The sequence below is a fragment of the Dasypus novemcinctus genome, chromosome 23 (assembly GCF_030445035.2).
Source record: "Dasypus novemcinctus isolate mDasNov1 chromosome 23, mDasNov1.1.hap2, whole genome shotgun sequence".
Classification (NCBI taxonomy): Eukaryota; Metazoa; Chordata; class Mammalia; order Cingulata; family Dasypodidae; genus Dasypus; species Dasypus novemcinctus.
In genome coordinates, this window is record NC_080695.1 from 19,731,643 (window position 1) to 19,749,929 (window position 18,287).

At 50.4% G+C, this 18,287-nt stretch overlaps 1 pseudogene; it reads right to left on the minus strand.

The window, feature by feature from the left end:
- Nucleotides 1–3,335: 3,335 nt before the first annotated feature.
- LOC101425844 (target of rapamycin complex 2 subunit MAPKAP1-like) overlaps nucleotides 3,336–18,287 on the minus strand; it is a 167,439-nt pseudogene continuing 152,487 nt past the window's right edge.

An 18,287-nucleotide genomic window follows, 5' to 3' on the forward strand; every position in this document is an offset into this window, starting at 1 on the left:
TCTGGCACCTTGGATCCTGCCTTCGAGCCCAAGTGCAGCTGCTGCAGAGCTGTGCTCGAGTCACCAGTGGGACTCTCCCAGGGGAGGACGTGCCCACTTTCCTTTTCCCCCGGGAGGCATCTCGTCGCTCTTGCTGCCTGGAGATCTTGTGCCGGGGGAGGTCACAGGTCCGGCAGATCAGGGGTGGACATGCATCCGGGTAAAGTAATAGTGCTCAATCTGAAAATGAATAAAGAACCCATGCCCTGGTACTTCCTGAAGCTGGGATTATCTCCCTCATAGCAACGAGGTCCCAGAGCAAGGTCTGCTTCTTTTGGATAGTCAGCGATATCCTCCTGCTTCAGTTTGACTTGTGTGAATGGCCTGATCTGAGGCCTAAAGGCTGAAACTAAATCCTCGCCTGGGGTATGTCCCCTGGTGGGCTCTGGGAGGGGCAGAACAGTGAGCGCCAAGCCCCCTCCCCACACGGGCTCAGAAAAAACACTTGGGAGAGAAGCCGCACAGCAGAGCCTTTGGGCCTGTGGGCTCTGAGCCCAGACCGCCTGGCATTGGATCCTGGTCCCCTTTGAAGCTGTGTGACTTCAGGTGGGAGGGGAAGGGCTTGCCAGAGGTCACTGAGAGAGTTGGAGCAACCCCCTTTGGAGGCACGGTGGGAAGGCAAAAGGCCAGGGGGCTGGGTGTCCTGCCTGGGCAGAGAGAAGACGCGGTCGCATTCTGCTGATTGTGTGACCCATCCTTACAAGCTCGGGGGCTTCCGCCAACGCCCATCTACTGTCTCACATTTCCACGGCTCAGGGCTCGGCGGGGCCCCCTGTTCAGGGTCTCGTGAGGCTGACACCAAGGTGTTGGTTGGCTGCTTCTCGTCCGGAGGCGCAGCTGGAGTGGGATCTGCTGCCGAGCCCCCTCGCACGGTGGGTGGAATCCGTTTGCCCGCAGTTGTAGAACCGAGGACCCCGTTGTCTTGCTGGTCATCAGCCGGGGCCTCTTCTCAGCTCCTGGACCCACGCTCAGGTCCTCGTCACATGACATCTCCCCCTCCCGTAGACCTTCACACACTTCCTGTCTCTCTTGCCAGGAAAAGCTGGTCCCCGTGAAGGGCTCACCTGAAGGGGTCGGGCCCATCGAGGCTCGTCTCTCTTTCTTAAAGTCAGCAGGACATCAGGGGAGCGACTGTCCCATCGTAGTCACCTTCAGGAGAGCCGATCACCCGGGGCGTGCGCATCAGAGGCAGGAATCTTGGGGCCATCTCAGCATTCTGCCTGCCCGAGAGCATGGCCTCAGTGCTTTTCTAGCGGGCTCCCCCAAAGGCGTGAGTCGGGGTTACCTCTGGAGGTGAGGCAAGCCTGGGTGGACGAGGCTCTGGCGTCCTCTGGTGCAGCCCCATCATGAACTCTTTCGGGGTCCTGAGAAGCCCTGGAGGGGATGGTTTCTAGACCCTGTGGTGTCTGAGATTCTCAGACAGTCCTCAGGCCCCGCGGAAGCGCCAGGACCGCAGGGCAGGGCCGGGCAGGGGCAGGAGGTTCCCTGGCTAAGAACGGGGCCTTGTTCTAAGCTACTTGAGCGCTGGGTGGAGCGGGCTTCAGCTCCCTCTGTCACCGGCCCTTTCTTCTAAGCGGTTGAGGGGAACAGGGTGGGCAGAGCTGGCCCGACGGCCCTGGCGGGGGGCCAGGGTGCATTTGGGGTTCTGAAAGGCTGAGGGCGCAGGCCAGCGAGGACCGGAGGGGAAGGAACTCTGAGGCGGGGGTGAGGGGTCCTGGAGGCTGCAGGCACCAGGGCCAAACTCAGCGGGACCGTGGGCCAAGGTGGAGGAATAGAGTGTGGACTAGAGTGGACTGACTGATGATCTGCTGTGGAACTATTGTGATTAGTGATGGGAGAGATTGTAGCATTGACGTGGAGAAAGTGGCCACGGTAGCAGCTGAGGGTAGGGAGAGGGAAGAAGAGATGTGATCTGGGGGCATTTTCAGGTCTTAGATTGTCCTGGGTGGTGCTGCAGGGACAGATGCTGGACACTGTATGTCCTGCCATGGCCCACTGGGTGGACTAGGGGAGAGTGTAGACTGCAATGTAGACCACTGTCCATGTGGTGCAGCAGTGCTCCAAAAGGTATTCACCAAATGCAATGAACGTCCCATGATGATGAAAGAGGGTGTCGATGTGGGAGGAGTGGGGTGGGGGGAGGATATATGGGGACCTCATATTTTTTGAATGTAACATTTAAAAAAAGTAAAGAGAGAGAAACAAAACAAAACAGAAAAACCTGGGAGGAGGCAGGGCTGAGCTGGAGCCGCCTTCGGTGACCGATGCTCGGCTGAGTTTGAGAGTGTGTGCAAGGTCTGAGAGGAGGGATGTGCTGGTCTAAAGAGCCAGTGACACGGGAACCCGTACCCCAGCCTCCAATAGGCAACACCCCTGCAGAACCCTTCAGAGCTGGGGCCTCACGCTCCCGGCCTGTGAAAAGCTGTTGAAGTGTTTCTGGATTTCTTTTGGAGATAGACCAAGTGTCTAGCTGCAGAGAAGTGAGGCGCTAATGGCAGGTCAATAACAAAACCAGTACTGGCGAGGATGTGGAAAACCGGGCACTGCTGGTGGGAATGTAAAATGGCAGAAGGCCTTTGGAAAAACAGCTTGGCAGCTCCTTAAAAGCCTAAACACACACCTGACATAGGATTCAGCCAAGCCGCACTGAGGAATTAGCACAAGAGGAAAGGAAGTATATGGGTACACACTGACTTGCACGCAAGTGTTTATAGCAGCTTTATTTGCCCCTAACTGGACACAGCTCAAACGTCCACCAGCTGGTGAACTGAGAACTGGACTGCAGTTTAATCTTACAATGGAATACTACTCAGCACTGAAAAGGAACGAACTATTGCTATATGTATGCAACAATATGGATGAACTTCAAAATAATTACGCTAAGTGAAAGTAACCGGACAAAGGAGAGTAAATACTGAATGATGCTATTTACAGAAAACTCTAGAAGAATGCAAACTAATCTCTAGTGTCCGAAAGCAGGCTGGGGACAAGGGCTGGGTGTAGGAAGGGCCAGGAAGGAGGGCTCTAATGGATCTTGAGGAAACTTTTAGGGGTAATGGATTATGTTTGCTTTCTGGACTGTGGTGTATACGTGTGTCAAGACTAATTAAATTGTACACTTTAGTGCAGTTTATTGCATGTCAACTACACCTCAATAAAACTGTCAAAAAACAACAATAACAAGAAGAGCTAACTAGCAGTGGGGCTCCAGGGCTCTGGGAGGTTTCTGGGTGGAGGGAGGCTGAAAGATGCTCTCCCAGCCCCGAGCATCACTTCCCAGCTGCTGTTTACTCCACTTACAGCAGGACGTACTGGCAGCGCAGACACGGCCTGCCGGCGGCCGAGTATTTATTCCTCCCTGCAGGATCTCGGGGTGGAGTGGTAATGCTCCGTAAGCCCCTTACGGAAAGCTTTCGCCAGGCTGGCAAATAATATTTCCTGGGTCCCGGGGGCTGCTCTGTGCTTTTATGATGGCAGTGCTTACAAAAAGTGAATTACTCACCAACGATCAAGTGGGTCCCTGAGTAGTGCAAGGTTTTCCTAGTGTGGATCTGGAGAAGTTGATGGGGCTTCCACGCCACCGCGCAGGCGCTCTGCGAGTCCAAGCAGGTCAAAGCTCATGGACAGATGTGCTTGAAGTCATTCGCCCCTCGGCTTTGCTTCTGAATTCCCCAAGCTCTTGCACCGATGCTGTTGTTCTGGCCTGGCTTCTCTGCCTGCTGCATTGGGGGGGATGTGAAGTCCGGTCTGGTAGGGGGAACGTGTAGGGGTCTAGGTCGGAGATGGCAGGGGCGGCAGCTAGCACAGCCTGGAGCCGGTCAGCCTTGGGGGATGCTCAGCACTGGGTACAGAGGCTGGATTAGTCAGGGTACTTAGAAGCGGCAGGAGCTGTGTGTAGATGCATATATATATATAGATTTACTATTGATTCCGGGAAATGGCTCATGTGGCCATGGGGATTGGCAGGTCCAAATTCTGTAGGGCTGGCTGCCAGTTGGAAACTCTCATGAGGGTGACGTTGAATTCCCCAGGAGAAGTGGGTTCCCCAAAGGCGAGATAGAAATTCTCCCTGCTGAAATCCTCAGTTCTCACTTTAAGGCCTCCAACCGATTAGCTGAGGCTTCTTGTATTGTTGAAGACAATCTCCTTTGTTGACTGCAAACGCAATCAGCCACAGATGCAATCAACTGACCCATCATTTAAATCCACAAAATACTCTTGTAGGAACCATCAGACCAGTGCTTGCTGGACCAAACAACAGGACATCATGACCCAGCCAAGTGGACACATGAAATTAGCCATCACATGGAGCCCAGGCCTGGGAGACACTCTGAAAATCCAGTGTTTTAGACAAGGACCAGCAAGTTGGATGACACACGGGTTTGGCTCTCTCGTGCCAGCGCATGTTGGTGCAGTGACAAGGCGGCTCAATCTGGCAGTAGCCACTCAAATTAAAAACGCACATGCAACTCGATTTCTGGGTTTTGTAATACAGATGTCCTAAAACATGGAAGAAGTGACAGGATGTAGGACATTTATTGCAGCTTTGCTTGTAATAATAATAATAATAAAAAAAAGTAAACAACCCGACCATCCACCTAAGGTAAAGTCATGATGCAAATTACGGTCTATGCAGCCATTAAAAATGAGGAAGCCTTCCTGCAGGAGCTGATTTCCAAGATATATTGTTAGTGAAAAAACAAGGTGCCGAATAACATAAACAGCATTATCATTTGCTTAAAAAATCATCTACACACACACAGACTTTCTGTACATGCGGAACCATCTCGGGAAGTGTTCTCAAGTAACTGGAAACCACAGGAGACTGTGAAATAGGAGAGGAAGATTCACTTGTTTTTCCTTTTCTTTTTCAGGCCAGTAAAAAGGGTTTATTGAGAAATCAGGGAGAAGAAGTACACACCCGGATGGGAATGCGGGCTACCTCCAGGCAAAGAGCCAAGATTCGATAATCCCTCATCTCTCTGTATTTCGTACTTGCACTTGCAATACCTGTTTGAATAAATAGACATTTTGATAGAAAAAGAAAATTCAGGTGGGCAGGTAACCCTGGGGATGTCCACTGGCAGGGAAGAAGCAGGACCCCAAGCTTGGGGGGCTCCAGGGGTGGGCCAGGGGCAGTTGCTATGAAGGGGACTCAGGCTCCTGGGAAGAAGGCAGAGCCAGCGCTCTTAGCCAGGGTGTGTAGCAGGCTCGGGCCCAGGCAGGCCTGCAGCCGAGGGGCCCCAGGCAAGCCTGGGGGGCTGGCCTAGCTCAGGTCAGGCTGAACCTGTGGAGGGTGTGGGAGGCCCCCACCGCCCATGTGCCGTGGGGAGAGGCAGCTGGGGCAGGAGCCGCCCAGCGCCTGGAGCCCAGAGCTCTCCTCCATTGTCCTTCTCCTCCTTGGTCCTTTGTCCATTTTCCTGACCACCCCTGAAGGTGTGTCCACCTGCCATGTCTCTGGGCCTCAGGAAGCTGCTTTCTCACGGCTCTCCAGTTGCTCTTGGCCTTGTCCTTCCCGCTCCCCACCCCACTTGCCCCTGTAGGACTCGTTCCCCTTCCCTCTCCCTCCCCACCTGGGCCCCCTCTCTGCATCCCAGAGGGGGGCTGCCCAGAGCTTTCTCCTAGGAATGAGAGCTGAGCTGGTGGGGGCCCCCTTTCCTTGAACTTGATTGCGAACTTGCCCTCTTCATTTCAACAGCTGATGACTTCGCCCCTCCTGTGGCCGCCCCACCTTCTCCCTGCATGAGTTTCTTAAGAATGGCTTGTTTTTCCTAAAAGACTTCAATAATAATAATGCCCCCCCCCCAAAAAAAACCCCTCAAAAACCAAAACAGCCTGTATTTGCATCTTGCTTCACAGTTGGCCCGTTTACTTAAACTGGTGCGCTGGGAGCGAGGACAAGCCAGGAGCCGGGTGAGGACAGATCAGCCGGCGTGCAGGAAGCGAGCCCGAGGCCAGCTGCTGGAACGTTCCGTCTCCAAGCAAGCAGGTCCCAGGGTCCCAGGAGGAGCTCCGGCGGGGGTGGAGGGGCTGCCGGGCAAGGAGGGCCCGTCTTGATCTTGGCCGTGTTTGCGGGTACCTGTTCCCAGGGCCTCTCGCTTCTGGCCAGCGCCTGGGCATCGGGTCCCTGGTGCTCGGGAGAGCCCTCCTGGGCCCTGCGCTCGGCCACGGCTGTTGGTGGAGGTCAAGCAGTGACAGGAGCAAACCTGCTGAGAACCTCTAGCCTCTCCTCCATCCTCCTTTGAGTCTTCGGGAGGAGAAGATAGGGGCTGGAGCTTCATGGGGGAGGGCTGCACATTGGAACTCGCCAGAAATGCAAATTCTGCCCCCCTCCCCAGCCCAGTTCTCTGCGGGTGGAGCTGCATCTGGGCTTCAACAGGTCCTCCTGGGGATTTGAGAACCCCCCATCTAGTCCAGCCCCTCCATTTCATATCTGGGGAGACGGAGACCGGGAGCAGGGAAGGGGCTTGCTCCCAGATAGCAAGCGGAAGAGTCCGCTTTTCCTGCGCTGCGCTCCCCGATGTCTCCCCGGGTTGACAGTTGAGTCTGAACAGGTCAACTGTCTGAACAGGTCGAAGACAAAGGAAATTCGCCTCGCGCCCCGAAGCAACCACGCTCTGAGCCAGTCTCTGCAGGAGTTGGAAGAGCACCCATTGCCTGATCCCGGCCCGTGAGGCGCTTCCTCTCCACTGGCGGGTTGTCGTCCTGCACGCCTCGCTCACGGGTGGGACAGCGCAGGACGAGGCTCTCAGGGCTGGGTCCCCAGCTTGGCTTCACCACGCAGGAGCCGGGGGTCACTGGGCGGGTCCTTACCTTCACCACATCTCGGTTTCCACCGTTAAGATAGAGATGTTCTCTCCCTATCTCGTAGAATTACGGTGAGAGTTGAACGAGCTCATGCTGGCAGCGCAGCGTTGGCCCATCAACAAGTGTTCACGCTCAGCGTCCTGGGGCAGAGTCAGGGCAGAGCTGCCTACTTCTTCATTTTTATTTTTTATCGTGGTTATATCTATCTATCATAACCACGTTTTAACCATTTTTAAGTGTGCAATTCGATGCCATTAAATACTTTTACAATATCGTGTTGTTATTGTCCCCTTCCATTGCTAAAACGTTTTTGTCCCCCCAAATGGAAACTTTGAATCCATTAAGCATTAAATCCCCATTCCCCCTTCCCCTGATCATCTGTAATATACTTTCTGTCTCTATGAATTTGCTTATTCTAGATATTCCCTGTAAGTGGAGTACTGTAGAGTAGCTGTCCTTTTGTGCCTGGCTTCTTTCCCTCGGCATAATCTCCTTGGGGTTCATCCACGTTGCAGCAGGCATGACTGAATAATATTCCACTGTACTGCATTTTGCTTCTCCATTCATTCATCTGCTGATGGACGCTTGGGTTGTTTTGGCTCTTATGAACAATGTTGCAATGAGCTTGCCTTTATAGGTATCTGTTCAACTCTCCTCTTTCAATTCTTTGGGTCAGATCTCTTCTTTTTCTTTTTTTCTTTTTGACTTTTATTTTTTCCCCCCACGATCTCTTTATTTATTTATAATGTTACATTAAAAAAATATAAGAGGTCCCCCCACACCCCCTCACCCCACTCCTCCCACGTCAACAACCCTCCCCACCACCGCAGCACTCTCATTGCACTTGGCGGACACCCCCCGGGCACCGCCTGATAACAGTCCACGTTGTAGTTTACACTCTCCCGCAGTCCATCCAGTGGGTTATGGCAGGGTATATAATGTCCAGCATCTGTCCCTGCAACATCATTCATGACAACTCCAAGTCCCCAAAATGCCCCCACATCACATTTCTTCTTTCCTCTCCCTGTCCCCAGCAACTATGGTGGCCACTTTCTCCACATTAATGCTATAATTTCTTCCATTGCTAGTCACAATAGTTTCATAGTAGGTATCAGTAAGTCTACTCTAATCCATATTTTATTCCTCCATCCTGTGGACCCTGGGATGGTGATGTCCACTCCACCTCTAGATCAAGGGGGGTCTTAGATTCCACATGGATGATGGATGCAATTCTTCTACTTGCAATCGTAGGCACTCTCAGTTCCTTGGTGTGGTGGTTGACCATCTTCACCTCCCTGTTAACTGACCTGGGTAAGTCCAACGAACCAGAGAATAGGAGTTACAACTCTGCTGAGGCTCAGGACCCAGCTGACACATGGACAGTCCAGAGATTCAAGTCTCCTGAGTATACACCAACCCTAGCCCCAACCACAGGTTCAGTAAAACTGACGGAAGAGGCATGTGTAGAAAGGTCATATCTGAGTCCAACTCCATCGCACCTCTTCTTGAGGGAGAGAAGTGAAGAGTCTGAATTCATGGGCCTGGGTTCTGGTCTTGCACAAAGTAAATAAAGGCGGTGCAAAACTACAATGTAAACTGTAATCCATGCAGAGCTGCAGTGCTCCAAAATGTATTCACCAAATGCGATCAATGTGCCACACTGATGAAAGAGGTTGCTGATGTGGGAGGAGTGGGGGGTTGGGGTGTGGGGTATATGGGAACCTCTTATATTTTTTAATGCAACACTTTTTTGTGATCTGTTTCTTCAAAAAAAAAAAAGTCAGCACAATGAATAACTAAGTGGAATCATCACAAACTGTTAATAAAAGAGAGTGCTGGATTTGCTTAGGATGAGCTGCAGAGCAGCCAGTCCCCCACAGCTAATTTAGCATCGATCATGCACTCCAGTCATTTCCCCCAGGAAAACCAATTGTTCTTTTTTTAACATTTCCTAGAGCTTTGATTTGAAAAATGCACATTGAAACCTTGAACATATGCGACTCTTTGAGGCTGCTCTGCCTTTTAAGCACCTTTGTTTTCAGAGCCCCCAAGAAGCTCCAGGGCCTTTGGTGACTTCGGGAAATACATTTCTTTATTGTGACGGACCCGGGACATGGGTGTGGGTTGCCCACTACCGCCATTTTGTGCTTGGGGACAATGGAAGACCAGAAGGGGTGACACACTGAGAAAGAGGATTCTATTTTGTTGGAACTTAGAGTTTTTCCGGCAAGAGGTGATGCGTCCAGTTCCCACCTGTCCACCTGCCCAGGTTCAGGAGCCCCCTGCTTGGGGCCCAGCACTCCCTCCCAGAGGCCCCTGGGCCTGACCGCGAAGAGCCTTCAAGGTCTTTATTCTGGACCCTCCTGCTACCCTGAGTCCTCTTTGACTGTGGTCCCCTTGGCACCTGTCTCTGCTTAGTCCTGTGCTTCTGACACCTGATTTGTTACTCCCTGGAGGCAGTGTGACTTAGCAGAAAGAGCAGGGCTTTAAAGTGAGGCAGTCACTCCCCACTTCCTAGTAACCTTGGAAAAGTCACTTGACCTTTCTGAACTTCCATTCCTCACATGTAACTTGAGGACAAGAGCATATAGCGATGGGAAGCAGATGTGGCTCAAGGAGCTGGAGGCTGCCTACCGCACGGGAGGCCCCAGGTTAGGTTCCTAGTGCTTCCTAAAAAAAGATGAGTGCACACATTGGGGGGGAGCGGGAATAAATAAATATATATAAAAAAAGAGTATATAGGGATTGCTGTGTGGACTAAAGGGATGGTGAAGGCCAACCACCTGACACAGGGCCTGGCACATCATAGGGGCTCATTATGGTGACGGTGGGGGCGGGGGGTGGGGGCAGCTCCTGACCCTTGACCTCAGCCTGGCTCCTGGTCTGGCTGGTCTGACCCTGGACCTTCCTCCTCGTGTCCAGTTCCTGTGGGCATCCTGCCTCCACGGCCCACCCTGTATGCCGTCCGCTGGGCATGCATGGCCCTGCCCTCAGGCTACTGGGGTCCTCCAGGACACACCCCCAAACCAAATGGCTTTTCCCCGGTTTCCCTGGAGAGGTAGAGCCTGTCTGGGGCTCTCCACCGGGGAAGAAGCCTCAGGGGTGATGAAGACAGATTTAGGGACCTGGCAAAGGAGGGGCACCCCTACTTACACCCCCCCACACACACAACCACACATGTGTGCATCCATGCAAACACACGAAGAGACAGAGAGGAGCTCAAGCTCGAGAAAAATCGAGAAAGGGGCTATTATAATTTCAGCATCAATGTAAGTTTTGCCTCATTTTGAGAAATAACATTTTGCAGTGACTTGGGTGCTGATGGTCGGGGAGTGGACTTGGCATTGCCATATCAATACTTAGAGCCTCTAAAAGCCATAATCTGGCTTTAGAGATTAGAGGGGAGGGCTGGGGCTCGAGCGGGGTCTTCCAGCCCCCTCTGAATGCTTCATTCTGGCAGGGGGACTGAGAAGACTGGTCAGGACCCAAGTCAGCTGGTGGACGGATGGGAACCAATCGGTGACTGTTGCCAGGGAAACGCAGCTCCATGCAAATAACTCTGTACTGGGAAGGGGCATGAGCCAACCTGCCCACCCCCCTCTTTTCAGTCACTCAGGGATGCAATCCTCTGTTTTTTTCCCCTCTCTTTGTCATTCTCTATAGCTGTTACCCCACAGATGCCACGTTTGGGGTTAAATTGCATGGGTAGTCACAGGAAGAGGGGCTCTAGTAGGCACGGGATGAGATCAGGCAGGTTGCCCTCCCAGATTCTTACTACCAGCACAACCATCTGGGGGAGGATTCGACAGCACTCCGTGCCCTGAGGAGGGAGGGTTCAGTCCAGCGTTTTCCACAACCTTTGCTGGAGGAATGAAGCCTCAGGGCTCAGTGCCAGCTAACTGTGGGCAACACTGGAGCGGACCATTAGCCATGAGCTGCTGATTTGAGCTGAGCAGCTGCCACGATGGGGACCCCTCTGGTTTTGGGCAGCCGAGCTTCCTGAACTTGACACATGGCTCCAGCTTGCAACATCTTGCCACAATAAAGCCGTGATGAAAGTTAATTGCCTGTACCACTTTGCCATTGAACAGGTCCATAAAATGTTTATGACGTACAGTCACAGGGGCTGAATGGGTGGTCAATTGCTCAGCTTTGGGTTACAGCTAACCTCCGAGGGGTCTCTACCATGGAGGCATCTTAAAACTTACTGGGGTTGAACATTCAGATGGACTTTTTCAGAGTTGTTGCAAGATTTTAGAAGGTAGACTTGGTCATTCCCTTGGGAATTCTTGCTGGTTGTTATCAAGTCTGCTAAACATCCTCAGTTTCTTCATTCAGAGCATTTCAGTTTCAGAAAGACTTTTGGAATCTGTGTTTCTTTTTTTTTTTGTTGCATCATCTTGTTGTGTCAGCTCTCTGTGTGTGCGGCGCCATTCTTGGACAGGTTGCATTTTTTTGCACTGGGCGGCTCTCCTTACGGGGTGCACTCCTTGCACATGGGGCTCCCCTACACGGGGGACACCCCTGCGTGGCAGGGCACTCCTTGCGCGCATCAGCACTGCGCATGGGCCAGCTCCACACGGGTCAAGGAGGCCTGGGGTTTGAACCGTGGACCTCCCATGTGGTAGACGGACGCCCTAACCACTGGGCCAAGTCCGCTTCCCTTGGAGAGACTTTTGGAAATAAGTAGAAGATACAAGATATGTAGTTGCATTAGGATAATTTAGTGCTAACTGCTGTGACAAAAAACCTTGAAACTCAGTGGTGTAGTGCAACAAAAGTTTGTTCCTCACTCATGTAATAACCCAATGAGAGCTGGCAGAAGGCTCTCTCTGCTCCAGGGACCCAGACTCCAGGGCTCTCCAGTCCCACATTGAAGGATGATGAGAACATGTCATCTTGGTCTCTGCAAAAGGAGAAGGATGGATGAGGTACACTGGCTTTAACTGTGCCGACCTGGAAGTGACACGTGTGATTTCTGCTTACAGTCTGTTGGCCCAAGTAGCAACATGGCTTCAGCCTGTTCGCAAGGGAGGCTGGGAAATCTAGGGGGGCCATATAGAATGTTTGGTGAGCACTGACTTCTCCATCGCAGCAGTTCTCTGTGTGCTTTCCTTGCCACTCTGGGTAAGAGTGTCCTGTGGTAATGGTGGATACTTTCTCCATCAGTCCTGTAGGATAGTCATCATCACGCCCACCCCCCCGGTCAGCCCACCTTTGAAAGGTAATGAGATGCATTAATAAACAAAAGCACAGACCCAGGGACAGCTGCTGTCTGGGAACTGCTCCCCTCCTACTGACTACACAATGTCCATCCTCCCCCAATGGCCAGTAGCTCCCCAGTGCTGTGCACAGATGGGCTCATCAGGATCCCTGGGGCAACCTCAACTCAGCAAGCGGAGAGGCCCAGGCCTGGAGCTTCTGAGTGGGCAGGGACAGGTTTGGGAAACACTCTTGTGCTGACCATGCAGATTAGGGAAGGCCTGAGAACGACTCATCCTAAGGAGCCAACCTTGCAAGATTCCCGAGGCGTGATGGTGCAACCTGTTCCTGTGGCCCAGCCAAGGGCTTCAACGGCATTTTACAGTTTACAGTGCACTTTTGATTACAGTCATTGAACTTTTACCAGGCTCCTACTATTTTCTGGGTCTCATTTGTTCTCTTGTGCAATATATGAATACTAGTTATTGTTACTATGACAAGTATATTATCCACATTCTACAGATGAGGAATTGAGGCACAGAGAGGTTAAGTGATTGGCCTGAAGCTGCCAAGCCAAGCTGGGTGTAAAATTCATTATTCATTATTCCTAATTCCTTATCCAGCATTCCATCATATCAGGCCACTGTAGACCAGGTTCTTTGCTTCTGGAAAGGTACTTGTCCCCACACTTATTTGGGAAAATCTTTTCCCCTTCTTTATCTGTCACATTCTATTCCAATTCTTCCTGGAGCAGATGGGATAGGATAATGGAGAAGGGGCTGACAGTAGGTCTCTTCTCAGATACCATGGTTGGAATAAATTATTATGGGTCCCCTTTTATTTATTCAAGGCAAATATAAGTGTAGAAATCATCTAAGACTTGAAATTGCTTAGCAAAACATACTGTATGAGAACAGAGGTCAGAGCTCACACTGTAGACTGGGTAGATTTGTACATTTATTGTGACAGGCTTTAGCAGATAGTGATAAAGCATCTTGTACTAAAAAATCAGAATATAAGCCTTGTACTAAAAAAGTCAGTAGCATATAACAACATGAATAAATCTCAAAAACCTTAGGCTGTTGGAAAGAAGACTTACACAAAAGAGTATTTAATGTGTGATTTCATTTATATTAAGTGCTAGAAGAAGCAAAACTAATCTACAGTGATAAGAATCAAATTGGTGGTTACTTCTGGGGTTAAGATGTATGGGCGAGAGACACGAGGCAAATTTCTGGGGTGATGGAACATTCTGTGCCTTGAGAGAAGTGCAGGGTACATGAGCATCGGCATTTGTCAGAACTGATTGGAGTGCAGTCATCAGATCTGTGCATTTGCTGTGAGTAAATTATAACAAGAAAGAGAGGCAGTTTTCTGGAAGACAGAAGCAAGTGAAGTATCTTGAAGGAGGCTTGCTGGCATCAGGCATTATATGGGCTAGAGACCCTGTGAAAGAGATGAGGGTGGAAAGAGGTTGGAGGGACCCTCATATATAGGGTGTGCAGAAGAAGAGCATGCAAAGGTGACTGGTTAAAAACAGCCAGAAAGGACAGAACAAGGAGATGCTGGGTCTTCAGGCAAACAAAGGCACCCAGGTGTACGCTTACTCCTAAGAATAAGTCTACACATAACCTTAAAAGGAGCAGTAGCCATGACCCTCATCCCGAGACTGATACTAACCCTAACCCTAACCCTAGCCCAAGACCTAGCAACAGCCCTAACCTAACTTTAACCTAATCCTAGCCTTGACAACCTAACTGTAACCCTAAACCTAGCCCTTGCCCTAAGATTACCCCTACCCCTGACACTAAACCGAACCCCAAGTCAAAATAGAACCCTCAGCCTTATCTTAAACTTAATCCTAACCCAAGCCTTAAGCCTAATGCTAATTCTAAGTGGGGAGAGAAAAAGGAGCCTGGGGAAGCAGCCACCAGACTTCTCAATTCCATTCTGCTGTCCCAGGCAAATGAGTCTAGAGGAGTGGAAATAAAGGGGCAGGGAGGGACTCAGTGTCCCACTGCAGAAATCATCTCCAGGGCTGGGAGGGGCCTGGGGGCCATCCATAGCAGTGCCTCACTTGACAGGTGGGAGACTGAATACCTGGGTGTGTGTTTTGCGTGTTCCCCCCACAGTGCCGGCTTTCACCATTGATCCAACAGGATGACTCAGGCCATCTGCAGGACCTCTAATGAACCAGCCTGTTGTACAACTCCAGGGGCTGCCATTTGTTTTGTATTCCACCTGAACAGCATCCTCCTCTCCGGAGGTGACATTTATAGTGAAGGGTCTGTGAATGGTCTCCCTGGAGCTGGGCAATGCCAGAGCCCTGCTCACACCAGATTAAGCAGAAAACCAAAATTTTTATATTATTGGAATGTCTCCCAAAATCCCAGGGCATGAAAGAAGCTAGATACAAGGAAAGCACTGGAACTAGGACCTGGGCAGTGCTGACCTCAGCCTCTCTACACGTCAGCCTCATTCTTATCTTTCTCTGCAGCCAGTTTTCTGGGCACGCTCCATCTGTAGTTCCTAAATCTGCCCATTATGTGGCAAGCAATGGCGCTGCCCTTCGGTTCTAATTCCAAAGACCTGCCAAAAAGAACCTGAATGGGTCCAGCTGGTTTAATCCACCATGGCCATCAAGGCAGTACTAATACGGCTGCCTGGTACCAGGCCCGGTGGATGCCAGGGACTTCAGAGAGCAGCTGTGGCAGGGAGGGACCAGCCGAAATTCTCGCTGACTTTCCATGGCTCTGTAAGGAGAAGGCTGGGGTGTGGTCCAAGCCTCCGGGATTAGGAGTGGATAGCCCACCAGTATCTTTAAACTATAAGTTATCATCAAGTATCTTAGACATGCATGAAGTCTATAAAATAACAAATAGGTAACCACAGTAACCCTCACTCAACAGGAGGAACAAAACTTTAATGCTACTATTCCGTGGCCCCCAATATCTTTGGTTGAATCCAAACCCTGCAACTTGTGGGGTGAGAAAAAAGATGGTGGAGAAGGGAGGGATTGGATTGGGGTATGTGGGAAGAGTGGGAGTGAAAGGAGAAAGCTGATTTGGGGGGAATTATTGGAAGGTCTTAGAGAGAGAGGAGTTTGGAACCACGTGCCCAGGGAGAGACTTGGGGAGACAGACATTGGGGGATGACAGGGAGAGAAGTTGGATATGGCCATAAGGACTAACAGAGTCGGGAGAGGAGATGGGACTTGCCTGCCAGGTCTCCTGGGTGGCGGCTTCCTTGTTCTGCCCTAGACCTCCACCTGACTAGCTTATTGCCATAGCCTGAAGGCTGGGAATCCTTGGCAGCAGTGACCCCATACTCCTGAATTACTGACTCCCAACAGTCTGCATTCCCCTCTCCTAGGAGCTGGGCGGAACTGCATGGAAACCTCAAGGGCTCTGTAGCGTGTGTCTTTTCCATATAGGGCCTCTACAATACTTCTGGTCCCACATGTTCTTCCAGATCCTTGCCACTTCCCCATCAAGAGGTGAGGTGATTAGAAAAGGTCCCTTAGCTTCCACCTGGCTCTCTCTTGGGATGCTCACTCTCGCAACCCAGGCCCATGTTTTGAGGAAGTTAAGCAGTAACAGGGAGAAGTCAAGTTTAGGTGTTCTTTCCACAGCCCCATTTGGGGTCCCAGCTGATAGCCAATACCCATTGCCAGATATGTGAGTGAGTCTTCCTGTGAACTCCAGGTATGTTAGTGAACCCCAGACTTTGAGCTGCTCTAGTGGATGCCAAGTGGAGCCAAGATGAGCAATCTGGGTCAAGCCCTGCCCGCATTTCAGAATCAGGAGTTAAGAAACAAAGTTGCTTAAGCCATTAAATTAGGGGTTGTTTGTTATGCAGCAGTAGCTAACTGGAATGGGCCCTTTGTTTTAAGTCTCCAACCAAACCTACCCTGAGGAACCAGTTTTGCTCCTCTCTCCTGGGTCTCTCTCTGACCTCCAGCTTCTTCACAGGGGTCTGTCTTACAGGGAGAAGACTTTCTGCCATGTCATATCATTTCAGCCCCAGGAGAGAGCAAAGAAGGAGTTTCTCTGGTTCAATTCTATCTGGAATCTTATGTTGGCTCTTCCAACCAATGGCTCTGCCCTAATGTAGAAAGAAGTGGATGCGGCATTATCTCCATCTGCCATTTTGTCCCCAGGTACTCCTTATGCCCAAAGATAGGAGCCAGAATCTGGGTTTCTTACCATCTTGTGTATCAGATCTTCTGAGAAGGCTTCCTGATTTCAAATATTCTCTCTCTTTACTCTGCTGCTCTACATACTATCAGAATGCCCAGAAATTCTGTTTTGGAAAATACATACCTACTGAACAAAGTCAATAACCATTGTAAGTAAAATACGTATGTCACAGAACTACAGGCATCCATCCTGTGACTTGCAGAGGCCCACACCTGGATATCAGCACATGGGGTGCAGTTTTGAATAGCAAACTCAGGAGAACGTGCCTGGCATAAAAGCCACAGCCCTGGCTGAGCAAGGCCCAGCTGCCACCAGGCTTGAAAGGGACACGGGTGGCCCATCTTTCCAGTTTGCCTTGGATTGTGAAACTGCTTGAAGCATGTTTTAAATTCTTCTGCTAAAGAATTTTATTTTAGCATAAAAAACGAGTAACAAGGCCAGGAAAAGAAAACCTATTGCAAGCCTAGCAATTAGAGGATTTTTTTCTTTTCTTTTCTTTTTTTAAAGAAAGGTGACTATCTCTAGGCAAACATTTCCCCACAGTATGGTAGGGAGATAGCAGCAGCTCACAACAAACATGGACTGGGAAATCTCCCGATTGGCCAAATGAATTGCTCCTGTGGCTTGCCAAGAGATATTTGAAAACATTAAGAAGAATAAGCAATTATCGATCACGACGGGCTCTTCAGACAAAAGCGGGGGCGGGGAAGAAGCAGTTCCAGCTTCTGTGGAGGATGAATGACAACAAACCCAAAGCTGGAATGCTTGCTGTTGTTTTTTAACCCCCCAGAATTTTATATTCTTTTCCTGTAGTTTTGTTCTTTTCAGTGAAAGTGGTTCCTTAAATCTAAACCCAATCGTGATTGTTCCTTGTTTCTTTGTGGGATCCTCTTTTTTTTTTTTAAACAAATAAACTTTACAGGTTGAAAAATATTCTTTGTCTATTCATCCCAAGTCCAGAATTTTCATTCATCAGATATGGTCCCTGGACGTGTACAGGGGACAGGAAGGGCATACTTTCTAGAAGTGAGAAGCAGGGAGCAGATGCCTGAGCTTGGCTAGGCCTTGGTGAGGCGGGATGCTGGGAGAAAGAGGAGGGGCTCCCCAGGAGGGCCAGGGCTTACCTTTGACCCTGGGCTGGAGTGGGAAGGAGGGGGAATGAGCAGGAGACTCCTCTGTTCAATTCAGTTCAATTCAACCAATATTTATTGAGCACCCAACAGGTGCCAAGCCCTGTGCTACCCTCTCACCCGTGACTCCCAGCAGCCCACTCTGGTCTTTCTCTTTGCCAGTCCCTCCTCCCCCTTTACCCCATAGGCCCTTCCCCACATCCAAGGCCCTCACCCCACCAAGCTACATCCCCATTAGTCTCTTTCTGTCTTAGTTGAAGATACCTTGGTACCAAGTAGCCACTGAGCACAAGTTTTCAGAATGGAATTAAATGGAAAACACTCTGTTCTAGTAGATGTTCACCCAGGGGACCAAGGCTGGGAGAAGGGAAGGGAAGCCGTTCCCACAATCCATCACATCCACAGGAAAGATAACGAAACACACACTTACCTCAGTAGACAGGAGGAGGCGACTGATGAAACTCCAGGGGTGGATGAGGATCAGGGCAGCGGATGTGGCTCAAGAAGTTGAGTGCCTGCTTCCCACATGGAAGGTTCTGGATTCGGTTTCTGATGCCTCCTAAAAACAAAACAAAACAAAACAACAAGTAAACAAACAAAGATAAACCAACTCAGGGGAGCCGATGTGGCTCAGGGGTTGAGCGCTGTCTTCCTGCATACCGGGATTCATTCCCCGGCCCCAAAAAAGAAAAAAGAAAAAAACAACAAGTCAGTAGGGGTTCTCCCCACTCCTGATTTTTCTTTATTGCACAAACAAATCATAACAATAATAAAGGAGTAAAAGAGAGAAAGATTGCCTGTAATTCTTCTACTCTAAAACAGGTCATCCTCATTTTCTTTTATTTTTTTCATCTTTCTTCCTTGTTCTTGTTCATCTGCATCATTTTTACATTGTTGTAACAGCATTTTG